A 17,167-nucleotide genomic window follows, 5' to 3' on the forward strand; every position below is an offset into this window, starting at 1 on the left:
CCTCTCCTATAGACTGCTGTTCCACCATCTGGAAATTGGCATTGATGGAAGACACCAGAAATCTATCTGAATATGTGACGAATGGGGACTACATTGGGCTTCACCAAGGGATTGATTTAGAGGAATAGTTCTTTAAACCTAAAAAGAGCTACAAATACCTCCTATAATCCCTGGCCTAAAATGGTTTTAAATGGATCAAGTGTTTCTCAAGAGGAATTCCTCAAACTCACTTTCTGAGCCAACTCTGACCCTGCCATTCACGTTATTTGAACACTGACTATGGGCTTCAGGTATACGGTTCACTAGCTAACAATCCCATTTGCAAAGGGTCAGGATAAAGTAAATCACTCACATTCCATTATGGAGAGGTCATCCTTCCACAGCTCTTCCCTGTGAAAGACCCAGGTGCAAACACCACTATTTTGGATTGAACACAGATTTTACCACCCAGCTGCAAAAATTGAACATGGAAGCCAAAATGGATGGTTTCAATAGAAATATTCAGATAGACAAAAGAAAATCAAATTTACCATGATGTTTCCCATGACTCAGTAACCATCCCTGCACTAGAATGAAACTGATGAGTCCCAAAATGTTTCACCTCTCTCATCTCCAAGATCTGGGCCTCAGTGTAATCCTATTGAGCATGATTTTTATGTCATCATCTGTCTTCAACAAGATCAGTTCTCATCATTGACCCAAGCCAGGAATCTCTCCAGTCATACAAATATTTACCATAGCAAATGCTTACTGGAGGCCCCATCCTGAAAGCCTTGGGTGATATTGCTTTGTGGTTCTTCCAAGTCATTACAGTACATATAAATAGGCCATAAATTGTCAGGTATTTCCTGTTGCATTCCAAAGGGTCTTCATCTAGGACAACATGGATAACTCAGGTTATAGCTGGAACACAGCTCTCTTGAGAGTACTGTTCCTGCCTTCCAAAATGTCATGTCCTGCTGGAAAGAAACACCAGGTGGAGGACATGACAAGGTTCTGGCTTGACAGTAGGTGTGTAGAGTTTTCATACACCACCAGCAAATCCCACGGCCTTTATGGCCAAGAAACACAAATGTGAGGCAAGTAGGACACTGGCATGGGGAGTGCATCAAAATCTTATATTAGGGATTTTGCCAAACAACAAAAATCTGAACTGAACTGGCCAATAATTTGGTACATTTCTCGTGCTTTGGTTCCTGAAACCCAGTGCAGGTATAAATAGGGATTTCACACAAGCCCTTGGTGTGATCCCTTCGGAAATCTGAGCATTCACTGGGCTACAGGAAATCTCTAAGTCCACATGGAAGGATAAACCAAGTGAGCACTCGGTGTAATTGTTCATCTCTTTAGACAGCAAATATTGTTCAGGAGAGAAGGTAACCAGTAAACAGATAAATCTCATGTTAATTACTTATATAATTTCAGAGAAAACAATGATCCCCATGGAGATGCCCAGAATGCTACCAAGACCTTATTAGAGATAAAGCCATATAGGGACTGAAGAAGTGAAAACATATGAATCAAATGTTCTCGTTGGTATTTGAATAGTGCAGGTCATAATTAGTGTACTCCTCTTTCCCTAAGAAGAATGGAATGAAATATCATCACTGTTGGAGGCAGCAACTTCTCCATCCATTTCCTCATCTGTGTATGTAATGCCTGGTTTCACACAGAACTAGCTTCAGAACAACCGTGTGCTCTCTCACATGAAACAGGGTCTCCCTGGGTTGAAACATTCATTAACTCACAAAAATGGGTAAGTCAGTTGAAATGTTTAATGAATTCAGTACAGTATAGGCATCATCACTAAATTGCTATTTATTCTTACCCCATGAAAATAAAAATATCCACAGCACCTCCAATCACACTCATCAAGTCCAGAGTGAATTTGAGGTTCCTCAAGAGAAAGTCCACAGATGTTGAAACTCGCATTCAGGACAAATGTCTGATCATGACTTCATGTTATGGAAACAAACTATGTCAGGGGCCTCATGGGTAGGGTGCACTAGCTATTATTCAACTGGCAACAGTTTGGTCAAAATTTTTCACTAACCTCCCATTCATGGAACACCCCTTCTTCCTCAGCACCTTCCTCTGAGAAACGCTGGTCAAAAATCTGCAATGAATTGAGCAAAACTCAATGAGTGCCCAAGAAATAAAATGAAGGACTCTTCCTTCCTATACCCAGGTCATCTTCTAGGACAGGGCCTCAGCGTAATCCTATTGAGCATGATTTTTATGTCATCATCTGTCTTCAACAAGATCAATTCTCATCATCGACCCAGGCCAGGCCTCTCTCCACTCATACATTCCCATTGATCTCCAAATGCTTACCAGCTACTCGTTACTGCAAGCCTTGAGTTACATAGTCCTGGAGTTCCACTACTTCCTTGCATTATTGTGGGGTGCTACAATTGCCTCCAGGATGATGTTTTCAGTTGCATTGCCTCAGGTTCCTCATCTAGGAGAACATGGTTCAGACAGTGTTTAAACTTTGAAGAGTGCTCCAACAGGTATGCTGCTCCTATGCCATGGACCACTGTAGTTATTCTCTTAATGGGACAAGTAATAGGCCCAGGTCAGTCGTCAGTGAACACAAAGGGGAGAAGTTAACATGTTCTGTATTTAGAGTGTGTTCTCTGTGGTTTCATAAAACATCAGGTCCCCCTTGATAACCTGCACAGATAGTCACAAGAGCCAACAAGGATAATGTTGGCCATGGAAGAAACAGCAGCCTCATAATGGAGGCTTTGCAAATCCTTCCACATCTGGACTTGTGAATCCAATAAAGTATGATATTTCATGAACATGGCTCAAAGAAATACAGGAATGTCACAGAACCAGAGCAAGTGCCCGTATTTTGAGGTTTGAGTGTGCATAAAGCAGCCCACCCACTGAAACCAGATGGTTGGAAACATTAGGTTGGGGTCAGTAATGTTCTCCATCACAATGGACACAAAATCATGCTCAGGAGAGAAGATGGCCCTGGATTCTGAAATGTCTTAAGGTGGTGTCCCTCTAATTTCAGGAAAAGGAAATAGTTCTAATGGAAACAACAAGAGTGTGCCATTGATTTTGAGAAGGGAAAGTCTATTAGGAGTCTTGCCTGAACACTTTCATTAGTGCATTTCTGTGAAACTGATGACCCACTGGCATAAGTATTGATGAGCCCTTTCTGTAAGTGAAAGGGATGTAACGATCACGGTACCTATTGGATGAAACTCTGCTGTCACTCCATTCCTCCAAGTACACCATGCCGTATTTCATGCAGAAGGACATAAGTGATCCTGGATTTTCTCTACCATGGACCGTTGTCCCACAGGTTGGAAATGATCATTAACAACAAAACACCAGAAATCAATTTACATATGCCATAAAGGGGTTACATTGAGCTTCACCAAGGGAATTATAGGAAGGTGTATTTGCTTGGACATATAATGTGCTGCAAATATCTCCTAAAATCCCAAGCCTAAAGAGTTTACAAATGGATCAAGAATTTCTCAAGAGGAACTCCTCCAAAATTTTAACTAGTCTCCATAACAAACTCAGACCCTTCCATTCATGTCATTCAAACACTGAATTAAGGTCCTCGGGTGTAAGATTCACTAGCTAACAATCCCATTTGCAACAGTTCAGTCAAAAATAAATCACTCACCTCCCATTATGCAGAGGTCATCATCACACAGCTCTTCTCTCTGAAAGACACAGGGAAAAAGAGGACTTTTGGGGATTGAGCACAGATTTTACCACCTGGCTAGGAAAAAATGGAACATGGAAGGCAGGATATAAGTAGTAAAATGGATGGTACAGTAGAAAAATGCAGGGCAGCCACAGAAAATCAAATTTGCAGATTGTTTCCCAAGTCAATCACAAACCCTACACTAGAATGAAAATGAAGGATAATGAATTCATGTACCGCTTTCACCTCCATGGTCTAGGCCTCAGTGTAATCCTATCCAACATGATTTTTGTGTCATCATCTGTCTTCCACAAGATCACTGCTCCTCATTGATACAAGCCAGGAGTCTTTCCAGTCACACAGTACCTTTACCATAGTAAATGCTTCCTGGAGGCCCCTTTTGGAAAGCCTTGGATGACAGAGCATTGGAGTTCTCCTAATTCATTGCAGTAAACACAAAGAGGTCGTACAATTGCTATGGGTCAGGTATCTGCTGTTGCATTCCACCAGGTCCTCATCTAGGACAACATGGATAAGACCTTGGTGAAAGCTGGAACAAAGCTCTCCAGTGAGTGCTGCACCTGCCTTCCAAAATGTCACGGACCACCTTTGCCCTGCATTTAAGGAGACATTAACAGGTTTGAACCCATGAATCATGAACACACGTGGAGGACATGACAAGTTTCTGGCTTTAGAGTAGGTGCATACAGTTTTCATATAATACCAGGGTATCCCGAGGTATTTACAGCCAATGAACACAAAAGTGAGGGAAGCAGACCACTATCATTGGGAATGCATCAAAATACCCTATTAGGGATTTTGCCAAACCAAAACTCTCTGGACTGATAGGGCCAGTAACATTTGGTTCATATCTTGTGCCTTGTTTCTGAAACCAGCACAGGTATACATAGGAAATTCACATAAGCCCTTGGTGTGCCCCCTTGGAGATGTAGGCATTCCCTGGGCTATAGGAAATCTCTAAGTCCACATGGAAGGAAAACAAGTGACACTTGGTATAATTGTTCATCTCTTCACACCAAATATTGGTCAGGAGAGAAGGTAACCTGTAAATGGATAAATATCTGCATAAGTTTTATTGAATTTCAGAGAAAGGAGTGTTTCCCATGGAGATGCCCAGAACACTCACAAGACCTAATGAGAGATAAAGCCATTCTGGGACTGAAGAAGTAGAAGCATTTGAATCAGATGTTCTCATTGGTATTTCAGTGGTGTAGGTCATAATTAGTTTAGCACTAGTTTTTCCCTAAGAAGAAGAGAATGAAATGTCATCATTGTCAGAAGCAGCAATATTTCCTCATCTGTTTATGCAGTGCCAGGTTTCACACAGACCTAGCTTCAGAACAACAGTGTGCTTTCTCACATGTAACAGTGTCTCCCTGGGTAGAAATATTCATTGACTTACAAAAACTTTTAAGTCTGTTGAAATATTTAATGAATTCAGAACAATATTGGCATCATCAATGAATTGCTATTAGTGCTACCCCATGGAAGTAAAAATGGATATCCACAGCACCTCGAATCACAATCTTATCAAGTCCATCTGGAATTCGAGGTTCCTCAAGAGGAAGTCCACCGATGTTCAAATTCACATTCAGGACAAACATATGATCATGACTTCATGTTAAGGAAACAAACCATGTCAGGGGCCTCACGGGTAGGGTGCACTAGCTACTACTCAACTGGCAACAGTTTGGTCAAAATTTTTCACTAACCTCCCATCCATGGCACACCCCTTCTTCCTCAGCACCTTCCTCTGAAAAACACTGGTCATAAATCTGCAATGAATTGAGCAAAACCCAATGAGACCCCAAGAAGCAAAATGAAGGACACTTCATTCCTACACCTGGGTAAACTCCTAGCACAGGGCCTCAGCGTAATCCTATTGAGCATGATTTTTATGTCATCATCTGTCTTCAACAAGATCAATTCTCATCATCGACCCAGGCCAGGCCTCTCTCCACTCATACATTCCCATTGATCTCCAAATGCTTACCAGCTACTCATTACCACAAGCCTTGGGTTACATGGTCCTGGAGTTCTAGTACTTCCTTGCATTATTGTAGGGTGATACAACTGCATCCAGGATGATGTCTTCAGTTGCATTGCCTCAGGTTCCTCATCTAGGAGAACATGGTTCAGACAGTGTTTAAACTTTGAAGAGTGCTCCAACAGGTATGCTGCTCCTATGCCATGGACCACTGTAGTTATTCTCTTAATGGCACAGGTAATGGGCCCAGACCAGTGGTCAGTGAACACAAAGGGGAGAAGTTAACATGTTCTGTATTTAGAGTGTGTTCCCTGTGGTTTCATAAAACATCAGGTTCCCCTTGATATCCTGCACAGATAGTCACAAGAGCCAACAAGGATAATGATGGCCATGGAAGAAAGAGTAGCCTCATAATGGAGGCTTTGCAAACCCTTCCACATCTGGACTTGTGAATCCAATAATGTATGATATATCATGAACATGGCTCAAGGAAATATAGGAATGTCACAGAACCAGAGTAAGTGCCTGTATTTTGAGGTTTGAGTGTGCATAAAGCAGCCCACCCACTGAAACCAGATGGTTGGAAACATTAGGTTGGGGTCAGTAATGTTCTCCATCACAATGGACACAAAATCATGCTCAGGAGAGAAGATGGCCCTGGATTCTGAAATGTCTTAATGGGGTGTCCCTCTAATTTCAGGAAAAGGAAATGGTTCTAATGGAAACAACAAGAGTGTGCCATCGATTTTGAGAAGGGAAAGTCTATTAGGAGTCTTGCCTGAACACTTTCATTAGTGCATTTCTGTGAAACTGAAAACCCACTGGCATAAGTATTGATGGGCCATTTCTGTAAGTGGAAGGGACATAATGGTCACGGTACCTATTGGATGAAACTCTGCTGTCACTCTATTCCTCCAAGTACACCATGCCGTATTTCATGCAGAAGGACATAAGTGATCCCGGATTTCCTCTACCATGGACCGTTGTCCCACAGGTTGGAAATGATCATTAACAACAAAACACCAGAAATCAATTTACATATGCCATAAAGGGGTTACATTGAGCTTCACCAAGGGATTTATAGGGAGGAATATTTGCTTGGACCTATAATAGCTGCAAGTATCTCCTAAAATCCCAAGCCTAAAAAATTTACAAATGGATCAAGGATTTCTCAAGAGGAACTCCTCCAAAATTCTAACTCACATACAGAGCAAACTGAGACCGTTCCATTTACATCATTCAACACTGAATTAGGGTCTTCAGGTGTAAGGTTCACTAGTTAATAATCCCATTTGCAACAGGTCAGTCATAAATAAGTTGCTCACCTCCCATTATGCAGAGGTCATGGTTATACAGCTCTTCCCTCTAAAAGACACTGGCATAAAGAGGACTGTTGGAGGTTGAGCACAGATTTTACCACCTGGCTAGGAAAAAATGGAACATGGAAGGCAGGATGTAAGTAGTGAAATGAATAGTACTGTATAAAAATACAGGGCAGCCACAGAAAATCAAATTTGCAGATTGTTCCCCAAGTCAGTCACAAACCGTGCACTAGAATGAAAATGAAGGATAATGAATTCATGTACCGTTTTCACCTCCGTGTTCTGGGCTTCAGTGTAATCCTATCCAGCTTGATTTTTGTGGTGTCTTCTGTTTTCAACAAGATTAATTCTCATCATAGACACTAGCCAGGAGTCTCTCAGTCGCACAGTTCCTTTACCATAGCAAATGCTTACTCGAGACCCCTTCTGGAAAGCCTTGGGTGACATAGCATTGGAGTTCTCCTAATTCATTGCACTACATGCAAAGAGCTCTTACAATTGCTACAGGTCAGGTATCTGCTGTTGCATTCCACAGGGCCCTTGTCTAGGATAACATGGGAAGGACCTTGGTTAAAGCTCGGACAAAGCTCTTCAGTGAGTGCTGCTCCTGCCTTCCAAAATGTCATGGGCCACCTTTGTCCTACTTGTAAGGAGATGCATTAATAGATTTGAGTCCATGCATCTGGAAACACCAAGTGGGGGAATTGATAACTTTCTGGCTTTATAGTAGGTGCATAGAGTTTTCATATAACTCCAGGCTATCCCATGGTCTTCACAGCTGATTAGTTCAAAGTTGAGGCCTTGGGAATGCATCCTAAATCTCATACAAGTGATTATGCCAATCCACCAAAATCTGGACCAATACCTCCTATATCATTCAACCTGTCTTGTGGCTTGATCCTGAAACCCATCATAGGTATTGACAGGAATTTCACAGAAGCATTCCATCTGTCCCCATTTGTAAATGTGTGCATTTGTTGGGCTGCAGGAAATCTCCAAGGCCACACTGAAGGAACAAGAAGTGAGTGCTCAGTAAAATTCTCTCTTCAGACACCAAAACTTGGTCAGGAGTGATGGTAACCCTGTGAGTGGATAAATCTCAGTGTGAATTTTAAATGACTTCACAGAAACGATGTTTCCAATGATGAGGCCCAGAACAATAATGAGACTATATGAGACATAAAGTCGTATTGGGACTCAAGTACCGGAAACACTGGAATCAGATGTTCTCTTTGATATTTGAATAATGGAGGTCATAAACAGTCTACTACTTTTTCCCAAAGAAGAAGAAAATGAAATCTCATCACTGTTGGAGGCAGCAACGTTTCTATGCATTTCCTCATCCATGCATGTAAAGCCTTGTTTCACAAAAAAACTTCTCTCTCATATATTACAGTGTCTCCCTGAATGGAAATATTCATTGAACTGCAAAAAACTGGCAAATCAGTTCAGATGTTTAATAAGTTCAGAAGAATTTGGGCATCAGCCATGAATTGTTGTTTAGGAGTATCCCAACGGAAATACAAATGGGTGTCCAAAGCTCAATAAATCACAAATCTTATCAAGTCCAGCAGGAAATCGAGGTTCCTCAAGAGGAGGTCCTCAGATATACAAAGTTGCATTCAGGACAAACCTCTGATTATGACTTCATGTTATAGAAACAATCATGTCAGGCATGATGGGTAGGGTTCACTAGCTATCATTCAATCTACAACAGTTTGCTCAAAATAATTCACTCGCCTCCCATTCATGGCCCACTCTTCCTTCCTCAGCACTTCCCTCTGAAAATCACACAGTTACAAAATCAGCAAGGAACTGAGCAAATATCTGTACCACACTACTATGTAATATAGAAAAATTAGGGCAGGCCTCAACTACCAAAATGTCTGACTTCCATAGAAATGTCCTGGTATGCAAGGGAAACACAAGTTTGCCACAGTATTTCCTTTATTCTGCTATCAAAAACCCAGTGTGTGCCCAAGAAGCAAAATGAAGGACACTTCATTCCTACACCCGGGTCATCTCCTAGGACAGGGCCTCAGCATAATCCTATTGAGCATGATTTTTATGTCATCATCTGTCTTCAACAAGATCAGTTCTCATCATTGACCCAAGCTAGGCCTTTCTCCACTCATACATTCCCATTGATCTCCAAGCTTACCAGGGACTTCCTCCTGCAAGCCTGGTGTTCCATAGGGTGATATAATCGCCTCTGGGATGGGTGTCTTCAGTTGCATTACAAAAGTGTCTTCATCTAGGAGAACATGGATCAGACACTTGTTAACAGGTGTGATGCACCAATGCCACGGAACATGGTGGTCATTCTTCTAATGACACACTAATATTCTTTAGTCCATTGGTCAGTGAACCCAATGGGGAGAATATAGCAGGTTCTGTGTTTAGAGTGTGCTTCCTGAGGTTTCATAGACTATCAGGCCATACCTTGATATCCTTTACCCATATTCACAAGGGGCAGGCAAGGGTAATGTTGGCAGTGGAAATGCAACAATACTCTAATAGAGACTTTGCACATTGTTCCACCTCTTGGTTGGGAATTCAATATGGCTGCATGCAATTTCGGTGTAACTCTCCTGAACTATTGCCCAAGGAAATAAAGGAATGTCAGAGAAGAATAAAACAGGTCAGTATTTTGAGGTTTGACTGTGAATAATGTACCACCAGCCACCCAAATCAGTCAGTTGGTACCATGAGTCTGGGGTCAGTAATATTCTCAGTCATGTCAGATGAAAAATGATGCTCAATAGAGAAGTTAAACCTGGATCCTGAAAGGTCTTAATGTGGTGTCCCTCAATTTCAGGAAATGGAAAATGTTCTAATGAAAACAACAAAACATTGTGCCATTGATTTTTTTAAATTTATGTATGTATTTATAAATAGATGTATACTTTTTTCCTTTGTTGTGTTTCTTTTTTAATGCATTCTTTTATTGTGAACTTTAACACATATACATAACAGTGATACCTTCCAAAATACAATTTAACAAGTTGTTAGAGAGCAAATTTCAAAGAATATCATGGGTCACAGTTCCACAACTTCAGCTATTTCCATCATTGTAAAATACAACATACATACAGAAAGTGTTAACTTTTATGTACAGCTCAATAAGCAGTTATACAGGTAATTTCAAAAATTGTTACGGCTCACAATTTCACAGTTCCAATTCTTTTCTTACTATGCAATGTAGGGTATATATAGAAAGGCAAAGATTTTCAAAGCATAATTCAATGAGCAGCTATAAAGAAAATTTCAAAGGATATTATAGGTTACAGTTCTGCCATTATCATTTACCTCCTTCCAGCTATTCCAACACCCCAGCATCTAAATATACATATATAAAGTTTCAGTATTCATAGACTTTTATTGTATTTTATCTTGTTAGTTGCTACCCCTTCCTCTCACTTAATCCTTTTCTCCATCTTCAGAGGTGTCTAGGCAGTGAGCACCCTAACTTGTTCATATTGACAGGGGGTGTCAACAGTATAGTGAAGGGGACTGCATCTGATTGTTGTTCTTAAAGAGGCTCTTGTCTCTGAGTTTTAGGACTTGTCTGGCTTAGGAACACTCTGAAAGATTTAAGTTGCTGAGAGATAAAACTTAGTGAGTGAATCTTTTATAGAATCTCAGGTAGGGACCTAGGTATTTGGGGACTACTTTTGGAAATGGCATGGCATACTGTGGCCATTTGGGAGGTCTACCTGCAGCTTGCATAAGAGAAACCTCCAGGATAGCCTCTCGACTCTATTTGGATCTCTCAGCCACTGTGACCTCAGCTTATTGCCTTTCTTTTTTCCCCTTTTGGTCAAGTAGGCATTTTAAATTGCTTGCTTCCAGGGCCAGGCTTATTCCTCAGAGTCATGACCCATATTGCCAGGGAGATTCATTCCCCTGGGAGTCATGTCCCTTGTGGGAGGAGGTTAATGAATTTATTTGCTGAGTTGGGCTTAGAGAGAGAAAGGCCACATCTGAGCAACAAAAGAGTTTCCCTGGAGTGCCTCTTAGGCTTAATAATTATAGGAGAGCTCAGCCTCCCATTTACAACCTTAAGTTTCACAAGAGCAAGCCTCAGGTTGAGGGCTTGATTTAGTAACTAATGGGCTCCTAATTTCACTTAATCTATATTCTACCCCAAGATAAATGGTCAGTGTCTTACATTATCTTCCCTTAGTTGTACAATCATCATCACTCTCAACTTTAAACAATTACCATAACATAATACATCCCAGAGCTCTTATGAGCTGCTAATTATTCACCCCTAGTATTAGCATAGTGTTGGTAAGATCAATTAGTATAGTGTTGCCAGCAATTTTGAAAAGGAAAGCCCTATTGGGACTCAATTTGCCTGAACACTTCAGTTAGTGGGTCTCTGTGAAATGTGATGACCAACTGGACTAAGTCCTGCCATGCTCTTTCTCTTAAGGAGAAGGGACATAATGATCATGGTACCTATTGGATGAATTTCTGTTATCACTCTATTCCTCCATATATACCATGACAAATTTCATGCAGAAGGACATAGGTAACCCTGGCTTTACACTCCTATAGACAACTGTCTCACCAGCTCGAAATGAGCTTTGTTGCCAAGCACCAGAATTTGATCTAAATACATGATGAATGGGGACTACATTGGGCTTCACCATGGTATTTATATGAAGAAATATTTCCTTGGGTCTAAAATGATCTGTGAATACCTCCTACAATCCCAAACCTAAAAAGCTTATAAATTGAAGAAGTCTTCCTCATGATGAAAACTCCTGAAGAATTCAAACTTATATTCAGAGCAAACTCTGTCCCTGACATTCACATTATTCAGACACTGAAGTAGGGGCCTCGTGTGTAGTGTTCATGGCTCAAAATCCCATTTGCAGCAGGTCAGTCAAAAATAAGTCACTCACCTCCCATCATGGAGAGGTCATCCTTCCACAGCTCTTCCCTCTAAAAGAGGAATAGAGCACAGACTTTTACCACTGGCTAGGAATAAATGAACACAGAAGATAGGCTGTAAGTGGTGAAATGGGTGGTATAGTAGAAAAATACATGTAGGCTGCAGATGTTCAATTTTTTGCAGAACACAATGTTTCACATGTCTCAGTCATAACCCCTGAACTAGAAGGAAAATGAAGGATCCCAAATTCCTGCACTCATGTCATCTCCAAGGTCTGGGCCCCAGTGTAGTCCTATTGAGCATGATTTTTATGTCATCATCTGTCTTCAACAAGATCAGTTCTCATCATCGACCCAAGCGGGGATTATGTCCAGTCATAAAGAAACTTTACCAAAGCAAACTCTTACCAGAGACCCCTTCCAGAAAGCCTTGGCTGACTTTGAATTAGAGTTCTTCTAATTCTTTTCAGCTCATACAAAGAGGTCATACAACTGCCAAGGTCATGTTATCTGCCATTGCATTCCACAGAGACCTGGACTAGGACACCCTGGATAAGACAGAGGTTAAAGCTGGAACAAAGCTCACCAGTGGGTGCTGCCCCTGCCCTGCAAACTGTCATAGACCAGCTGATCATCTTGTAAAGAGACACATTAATCAGGTTGAACCACAAACACTGGCAATCAGTTCAAATATTTAATGAATTGATAAGAAATTGGGCATCAGCCATGAATTGCTATTGAGGCATATCCCCATGGAAATACAAATGGGTGTTCAAAACCCCTCGTATCCCAATCTTCTCATGTCCAGCAAGAAGTTGATATTCTTCAAGAGGAAGTATTCAGTTATTCAAACTCAAATTCAGGGTTTCACTAAGGGATTTATATGGGGTACTATTTCCTTGGGCCTTCAAAGAACAAGTGAATACCTCCTACAATCCCAAGCCTAAAATGTTTATAAATGGATCAAGGGTTCCTCAAGAGGAATGCCTCAAGAATCCAAACTCACATTTAGAACAAACACTGACCCTGCCATTCATGTTATTCAAACACGGAAGTAGGGGCCTAAGTTATGGGGATCACTAGCTAACAATCCTATTTGCAACAGGTCAGTAGAAAATAAATTGCTCACCTCCTATTATGGAGAGGTCATCCTTCCACAGCTCTTCCTCTGAAAGATACAGGTGAAAAGACAACTGTTGGGGATTGAGCACAGTATTTTACCACCTGGCTAGGAAAACATGAAAACAAGAAGCAGGCCGTAAGTAGTGGAATGGATGGCTTCAGTAGAAGTTGCAGGTAGGCCACAGGAAATCAAATTTTCCACAATGTTTCCCATGTCTCAATCCCAATCCCTGAACTAGGATCCCAAATTAATACACCCATTTCTTGTCAAGGGTCTGGGCCACAGCGTAATCCTACTGAGCATGACTTTTCTGTCATCATCTGTCTTCAACAAGATCAGTTCTCATCATTGACCCAAGACTCTACTCGTACATTCCCATTGATCTGCAAATGCTTTCCAGGGATTCCTTCCTCCAAGCCTGAGTCTCTATGGAATTAGAGTTCTATTGCTTCCTATTTTAGGGTGGGGGGATACAATTGCTTCCAGGATGGGTATCTCCAGTTGCATTACAAAAGGGTCCTCATCAAGAAGACATGGGTCAGACACAGTAACCTTTGAACAGTGCTCTAATGGATGAGCTGCTCCTATGCCATGGAACACCATAGTCACTCTCCTAATTGGGACACATTAATAGGCTTCAGACCATTCGTCATGAACCCAAAGAGGGGAACAGAACAGTGGGTTCCCTGTGGTTACAGAAAACCTCAGGCCAACCCCAGGATATCTTTCAACTACATTCACAAGTGTCAGACAAGGGTGTGGTTGGCCTTGGGAATGCAACCATACTCTCATAATAGAGCCTTTGAAAAATCTTCCACAAATCGACTTGTGTATCTAAGAATGTTGCATGCAGTTTTGGTGCAACTTTCCAGAACCATGGCCTAAGGTAACACTGGAATGTCTGAGAAGCACAGCACATGCCTGATTTTGAAGTTTGAGTGTGCATAATATACCACCAGCTACCCAAACCAGTCAGTTGGAGCCATGAGGCTGGGGTTAGTAAAATTCTCCATCATGTTGGACTCAAAAAGATCCTTAGCAGAGTAGTTAATCCAGGATACTAAAATATCTTATTGTGGTGGGCCTCTAATTTCAAGAAAAGGAGATGGTTCTCATGAAAACATCAAAACTGTGTGCAGTTGATTTTCAGAATTGAAAGCCCTATTGTGACTAATTTCACCTAAATGATTCAATTAATGAGTTTTGTGAAATTTGATGACAAATGAACCATGGTATTCCCTGAAGGGGAAGGGACATAAGGATCACCATACCTGTTGGATGAATTTCTGCTATCACTCCATTCCTCCATGTACACCATGCCGTATTTCATGCAGAAGTACACAGATGTTCCGGGCTTTCCTCTCCGTGTTCCATCAGATGGAAATTAGCATTGACAAAAAAACACCAGAAAACATTTATTAATGGTTCAAGCATTCTTCAAGAGGAATGCCTCCAGAATTCAAACTCATGTCCAGAACAAACTCTGGTCCTGAAATTCACATTATCCAAACACTGAAGTCAGAGCTTCAGGTGTAGGTTTCACTAGCTAACAATCTTATTTGCAACAGGTCAGTCAAACATAAATCACTCACCTCCCATTATGGAGAGGTCATCCTTCCACAACAATTCCCTCTGAAAGACACAGGTGAAAAGACAACTGTTGGGGATTGAGCACAGACTTTGACCAACCAACCAGGAAAAATTGAACATGAAAGGCAGGCAGTAAGTAACAAAATTGATGGCTTTGGAAGAAGTGTACAGGTAGGCTGCAGAAAATCAATTTTGCCACAATGTTTCCCATGTTTCAAACCCAATCCCTATAGTAGAATGAAAATAAAGGATTCAGAATTACTGCACCTGTGTCACCTCCAAGGTCCGGGCCTCAGCGTAATCCTATTGAGCATGATTTTTATGTCATCATCTGTCTTCAACAAGATCAGTTCTCATCATCAACCCAACCTGAGAGTCTCTCCACACATACGACTTTACTGTAGCAAATGCTTACCAGAGGCTGCTTCCTGTAAACCTTGGGTGACTTAGCATTGGAGTTCTTCTGATTCACTGTAGTTCATAGAAAGAGGTCATACAGTTGCCATAGGTCAGGTATCTGCTGTTGCATTCCACAGGGTCCCTAACTAGGACAACATGGATGTATTAGTTAGGGTTCTTCTTGGAAACAGAATCAACGAGAGATGTCTCTTATTATCAAATTGTAAAAGTGACTCATGCAACTGCGGGAGCGCACGAGTCCAAATTCTGCAGAGCCATCAACAAGCTGTCAACTCCAAGGAAGACGTCCAACGAACTCCTCGGGAAACGAACCGACAACTTTGACGAACTCCTCAGGAAACGAACCGGCAACTTTGAAGAACTCCTCAGGAAACGAACCGACAACTTTGACGAACTCCTCAGGAAACGAACTGGCAACTTCGACGAGCTCCCCAGGAAAAGCTTCACTGAGCAGCTGAAGAAGAAGTGAAGGTTCTCTAACCGTCCGGCTTATAAGCCTCCAACTGATCACCCGCACCAAATCCAGCCAATTGCACTCTCTCACTGTGGAAGCACGCCCCTTGATGAGTCATCAGTCAGCTGCAGTCAATTGACTGATGATCCGACAAACCAACCAGCCTCAAATAGCCTCACAAGAATCGTCAGGCCAGTGCCCGCTTGACCAGACAGCTAGGCCACCTAGCCAAGTTGACACATGAACCCAACCATCACAGTCCACCCCTTGTCAACTTGGCAGTCGTACACATCACCTAAAACCATATCTTCAAAATGAACATTACAGCTTATGCCATATGATAAGGGGATAAGACAGAGAAGAAAGCAAAAATATTTTCTTCACAGACAAATACAAACATAATCATCACAAAACGAGGAGGAAATATTCATATCATCATAGTCCTCGTTTCTGTAACTGGTCACGTGGCCGTAGTTCATATTTATCACGACCTTCTTCCACTACCCATTCCATGTTCCCTTTACCCTCAGCAAGCACTTCAGCTGGCCGTGGTTCTTTGCCTGGTGGGGTGACCCAAACCTGCATTCCTGAAGTTTCTTGGCCATTGGTATTCCTGCCTGGATTGGGTTGTTGCAGTTTTCCATTGACTTGAATCACGGGGCATGGTAGTACTAAGAGACGCCCCAGGGGATCTCCTGTATGCCAGGAAAACTCTTCTTTACTTCCATTGTGTAGTTGCAGTGCTATTTCCCCTTGATAGTCAGGATCAATCACCCCAGCCAGTACAGTAATCCCCTTACTTGCCTGTTGATTCAGAGGCATAAGAAGCCCAAAGTGGCCAGGTGGCAGCCTTAACTTCCAGTTCAATGGGATTATTGTTGTGTTTCCTGGTGGAAGCACTCCTCCTTTTGGAACCAAGACTTGTAGACCAGCAGAGCTTAAACTTGCAGGAACAGGAAGCAAAAATTTCCCTAGTGGATCACTAGGAGTGATAGTGACTGGTGCTACTCCTGTTTCCACCCCTTGATTCCTGGACCCATGAATCCTGGCTATGGGAGAAACAGCACCATAGAGTGGACGCTGATTCAGAGCATACACAGCCTCCTGGAGAACACTGCCCCAGCCCTGCAAGGTATTGCCACCTAGTTGGCGCTGTAATTGAGTCTTCAATAGGCCATTCCACCGTTCTATCAACCCAGCTGCTTCTGGATGATGGGGAACATGGTAAGACCACAGAATTCCATGAGCATGTGCCCATCCCCTCACTTCATTTGCTGTGAAGTGGGTTCCTTGGTCCAAAGCAATGCTGTGTGGAATACCATGACAGTGGATGAGGCATTCTGTAAGTCCACATATTGTAGTTTTGGCAGAAGCATGTCGTGCAGGGAAGGCAAACCCATATCCGGAGTATGTGTCTATTCCAGTAAGAACAAATCGCTGCCCTTTCCATGATGGAAGTGGTCCGATGTAATCAACCTGCCACCAGGTAGCAGGCTGATCACCTCGGGGAATGGCGCCATATCGGGGACTGAGTGTGGGTCTCTGCTGCTGGCAAATTGGACACTCAGCAGTGGCTGTGGCCAGGTCAGCCTTGGTGAGTGGAAGTCCATGTTGCTGAGCCCATGCATAACCTCCGTCCCTACCACCATGACCACTTTGTTCATGAGCC

The 17,167-nt window shown here is 42.1% G+C and overlaps 1 long non-coding RNA gene and 9 other non-coding genes across 10 annotated transcripts in view; all 10 read right to left on the reverse strand.

The window, feature by feature from the left end:
• LOC119531511 overlaps positions 1-14,507 on the reverse strand; it is a 60,241-nt gene extending 45,734 nt beyond the window's left edge. Inside the window, exons 1-16 of the long non-coding RNA XR_005216321.1 lie at positions 14,306-14,507; positions 13,041-13,139; positions 11,923-11,962; positions 9,171-9,263; positions 7,274-8,091; positions 7,013-7,107; positions 6,568-6,657; positions 5,694-5,820; positions 5,413-5,475; positions 3,917-4,197; positions 3,656-3,695; positions 3,209-3,298; positions 2,335-2,461; positions 2,054-2,116; positions 736-873; positions 353-451 (exon numbers count right to left, since the gene is read on the reverse strand). This is a non-coding gene — a long non-coding RNA (uncharacterized LOC119531511). The remainder of the gene's footprint in view (positions 1-352; positions 452-735; positions 874-2,053; positions 2,117-2,334; positions 2,462-3,208; positions 3,299-3,655; positions 3,696-3,916; positions 4,198-5,412; positions 5,476-5,693; positions 5,821-6,567; positions 6,658-7,012; positions 7,108-7,273; positions 8,092-9,170; positions 9,264-11,922; positions 11,963-13,040; positions 13,140-14,305) is intronic.
• LOC119533578 lies at positions 622-700 on the reverse strand. The gene has a single exon (XR_005216702.1). It is a non-coding gene; the product is annotated as a small nucleolar RNA SNORD115 (small nucleolar RNA).
• LOC119533579 lies at positions 2,205-2,283 on the reverse strand. Its single transcript, XR_005216703.1, has one exon. It is a non-coding gene; the product is annotated as a small nucleolar RNA SNORD115 (small nucleolar RNA).
• LOC119533622 lies at positions 3,939-4,015 on the reverse strand. The gene has a single exon (XR_005216744.1). It is a non-coding gene; the product is annotated as a small nucleolar RNA SNORD115 (small nucleolar RNA).
• Positions 5,564-5,642, reverse strand: LOC119533580. The gene has a single exon (XR_005216704.1). It is a non-coding gene; the product is annotated as a small nucleolar RNA SNORD115 (small nucleolar RNA).
• LOC119533623 lies at positions 7,294-7,372 on the reverse strand. Its single transcript, XR_005216745.1, has one exon. It is a non-coding gene; the product is annotated as a small nucleolar RNA SNORD115 (small nucleolar RNA).
• Positions 9,043-9,121, reverse strand: LOC119533581. Its single transcript, XR_005216705.1, has one exon. It is a non-coding gene; the product is annotated as a small nucleolar RNA SNORD115 (small nucleolar RNA).
• LOC119533591 lies at positions 12,189-12,267 on the reverse strand. Its single transcript, XR_005216714.1, has one exon. It is a non-coding gene; the product is annotated as a small nucleolar RNA SNORD115 (small nucleolar RNA).
• Positions 13,311-13,389, reverse strand: LOC119533593. Its single transcript, XR_005216716.1, has one exon. It is a non-coding gene; the product is annotated as a small nucleolar RNA SNORD115 (small nucleolar RNA).
• A 404-nt stretch (positions 14,508-14,911) lies between the features above and the next one.
• Positions 14,912-14,990, reverse strand: LOC119533585. The gene has a single exon (XR_005216709.1). It is a non-coding gene; the product is annotated as a small nucleolar RNA SNORD115 (small nucleolar RNA).
• Positions 14,991-17,167: the final 2,177 nt, after the last annotated feature.

This window comes from Choloepus didactylus, chromosome 4 (assembly GCF_015220235.1).
Source record: "Choloepus didactylus isolate mChoDid1 chromosome 4, mChoDid1.pri, whole genome shotgun sequence".
In the NCBI taxonomy this organism is placed as follows: domain Eukaryota; kingdom Metazoa; phylum Chordata; class Mammalia; order Pilosa; family Megalonychidae; genus Choloepus; species Choloepus didactylus.